The sequence below is a fragment of the Magnolia sinica genome, chromosome 18, assembly GCF_029962835.1.
Source record: "Magnolia sinica isolate HGM2019 chromosome 18, MsV1, whole genome shotgun sequence".
Classification (NCBI taxonomy): domain Eukaryota; kingdom Viridiplantae; phylum Streptophyta; class Magnoliopsida; order Magnoliales; family Magnoliaceae; genus Magnolia; species Magnolia sinica.
This window is the reverse complement of record NC_080590.1, coordinates 32,878,929-32,882,826: the sequence shown is the minus strand read 5'-3', so window position 1 is coordinate 32,882,826 and position 3,898 is coordinate 32,878,929.

Sequence of the window (3,898 nt, the reverse complement as noted above, 5' to 3'; positions counted from 1 at the left end):
TTGAAATGTGTGGGTCTCATAAGATGAGCAGTTGAGGGCTCGTCTGGCTCTTGCTCGGGCTTAAATATTTTGGGTTGGTGTGCCTTGATAGAGCCTCCCAAATGAATGGCTCGAATGGTGCGACTATGGTGGACCATGAAATGAGAACGCCTGTTTTCCCTCCTTTTATGGCCGTTGTCATCTCCCACAAAGATTGGATGCATGGTGTACGGTTTCTCTGTGATCAGGAACTTAAGCAGCCACACTGTCTAGATGGGCCAAAAAAATCAATCAGATTTCTCCGTGAGGCGGGCCACACATGTTTGTTGAATGTGAACCGATGGTCGCTTTTCTTTAACCATCCTCTCTATTTCATACATCTGGCCCACCTGATGAATCCTCCTTATTTCGTGGAGGACATTATGAGTACACTCTTTGGGTACTAACACTTGGCAAGGTGGCATACTTGAGCAGTTCCAAGCGACTTATTATGTGGATTCCTGTTTGTAGATTTCTTGGCCAGCATATCAGGCCTGTATGCTCATTGGATATGGGCCACACATATAAACGACACCGTTTGTTAAGAGTAACTTGATCGATGCTCCATGCCCAATGTGTTCATGTGGCCCACCTGATGGACGGATCTGCCTGATTTGGGCCAGGGCGTGTTCTGATGGGCCGCACTTGATTAACGTCCTGTAGTTGGCAGACACGCTCCATGTTTGCCCGTGTCCTCGGGGAAGCCCTTTCCTCATCTCTGCCGCCAATACGCTGGCATGGCACACATGTAACGATCTGGGCCACTCATCTGGTCGAGACGATTGTGAGTGTGCTTGGGCACAAAAGCCAAGCCGTTGATTCGTCAGGTGGGCCACAATGCTGTGGGAACATGGATGGACAGGAAACAAAGTGACAAATTCCACCTTCAATGTACACGTGGCCTACCTGATGAGGAATCCTGCCTTGATTTATACACAGGCCATCTTCACCGCAGGTCCACTTGATGATGTCATACGTGCGCGCGCGTGTCAAGGTGGCTCTTGTGGGGTTGGAGGCTGAATTTAAATTCGTCCGCTGCATCTTCTCCTCTCATTTTCTCGTTTAAAAATATCATTCGGCCAAAGAAGAATTTCCCGAAGCGCTCCCAAATCTCAGGTCGTCGCACGATTCCAAACGAATTCTTGCCTTTCGATTCGTCGAGTTCGATCTCCAAAGCCTCGAATTAGGTCCTTTCCCATTCGAAATCCGTCACATTTTTCCGGACTTTTGGATATAGTTCGATTGAGAAATTGGCGTTTTCTTGTTCTAGGCCTCTTTAAAATCTCAAAGAAATACGCGATTGATGGAAATCTTAGATTTACCTGTTATTTGTTTTTTTTTTCTAATTGTTGGGATTTTTGTTGTTGTTGATGTTTTTTTTTTTTCCCTGAATTTGTGGAAATTCAACCTATTAACATGTTGTTGATTTTGTTCAAACGTTGTGGAAATTGACTTTTTAAAAAAAATAAAAATCTTTGGATTCAAAAAAGAAATTGAAGCTATTGAGAATTGAGATGTTGCATTGTCTGAAATTTCTTTTATTTCTTTGGTTCTAATTCTGAATTTTCGTTTGCTTTGGCCATCCACGGATGGACCCACATGGTGGCATTGTTGAGTAATCCGAAATCTTCATCTTTTGGGCCCTATCATGGCAATTGCATTCTAGAAAGCATGTCAATGTGACAATCTTATGTTAGGGTATTTCAAAAAAAAAAAAAAAAAAAGGAGAGAAAAAATGGTTTTGAAAAAGTGGCTCTTTCACATTTATTGTGCAGAAGTTCAGTCCCCTATCCGATGGGAGAAGTATCGAATAGGAAGAAGGATTGTGAAGGGTTTATAAGGGTTTACTCACCTTAGCCTTTTGAAAAAGTGCTACATAGCCCGGTCGGGCAAGCCTCAGGCGTGCTCAGTGTACGCATGAATACTCACATGCAGGGGGTGATCGGTATTATTTATGCAACTAAAAATATGCTTGACACAGATTTATTGCACCCAATCTCTAGAACTCACCATCAGCATAGACCATCATGTCCACTGATCAGTCCCGTTGCTACTATTGGCATTTTCAGGTGTTATTGTTATTGTTGTTTTCTCTATTATCTTCATCGTTTTTACTTAGTGATTGTTGAAGGATCAATTTAGCAGGATGCTTGAAGATGCCCATTTTAGGCTGAGTTTGGATGCACAAGCAAACTGAATGGCGAACCTTTAGTCTAATGAAAGAGGAGATACAAAAAAACTAATGATGTTTCCCAGTACTCATAATGAACAAGCAACCATCAAATTGCAGTTGCATTCCTTTCCAGCCCAAGTAACATAATTGCAATTTTGAGCCCAAATATGAATGCTAATGTAATCACTAATTGGTTATTTCTACTTTGTGCGACCAGTAATTTCAATTCATATTGGTAGTGCATCCAAACACATCTTTTGTGAGTATCTATTTTGTCACGGGTTGGAGCGACGCCAAATAGATTTCTTGTAGTGGGAAGGGAATCACAAATTGGTTTGTTCAACTTTCTGAGACTAGTAATTGCAATTCATTTTGGTAGTGCATCCAAAACGCACCTTAACATAGTTATCTCTGTTGTCACAACTCATTGGTTGGAGCAAATCCAAAGAGATCTCTTTTGTTATGACTCATTAGTTGAAGCAAATCCAAAGAGATTTCTTGTAGTGAGAATATGGAAATGGTAGGTTGTACTTGTAGGAGTGGCCAAAGTTGCAACATAAAGGTCCAATGTTGAATGGTTAGCAATTAGCACCGAGAAGAAAAATAGTCAATTGACAGTTTAAAAAAATAGGGTCAATGGTGTACACACTAACTTAACATGCAGCCCCACCTTTCCCACCAAAGTGCCACTCCTACCGGAATTCTGGGCTGTTAAATGGTGGGCCCTATCATAAAGAATTCCTGTCTCAAATATCATGCCCATCCACTCATTAGGTGGGCCACACCTATATGTTGAGTCAGACCATTGGCCCTCCGCTGACTTTAATGATTTGGCCTGCCTGATCAATGGATTGGCTTGGTTTTCACGCTAGGTGATCTTCATGTTGGTCCCCGCAGTGTACATGGATCATTTCTGAAGCAAGGGACACATTGGCTGGAATGATGGGCTTGCACTGAAGGTGATCAATTCTCCATGTTTGGACTTCATATTCCGTGTCAATGAATGTTAGATCATTGGGAGCCCATTAGGGATGTTGAATGAATTAATCGTGAATGGGGCACTTTTCTATTTCAATTTAAACCAACCCCCGAACAAACTGCTGTAGCCCTTGAGATCCAGTTGAATTTGATACTTCCTTTCTGTTACAGAAGTGCCCTCCTGATTTCAACCTGGCGAAGCCTAGGCCCCTGCTGGTTTGGGTTGAGTTTCCCTTTGTTACATCATGTCCGCTGTTGCCATCATTGCTGTCTTTATCCTACCACACAACTGATGTGGGACTTTTAAATGGGTAAGTTTGTCAATGACACATGTAAGACAGTAGGAAAAATACGAAACATTGCTTCCAAAGGAATATGACAAACACCCTATTTCTGATAATTATGAAAATGCCATTAAAAACAAGGTTTAACCTATAATAAATGCTAATTAATTTGCAAAACACTAACTACTGCTAGAAGAAGTGTGTGGAGTCGAAGTCAATTACTTGTACGAGGAGGAGGATTGCGTCCAGCAAGGCGCTGGATGCACTCCCATCCAGCGCCAGTGAAAAAGTGCCGTATGTGCACATCATGTGTGGAACCCACTGAAAAAGTAAAGATTCCCTACAAGAAATGATGATTTTTCCTTTTTCTGGATGGGTCCCACAACTGTACATGCTCAGATGGTGCTTTTTCACTGGCACTTGATGTAGTGCATCTAGCAGTCTG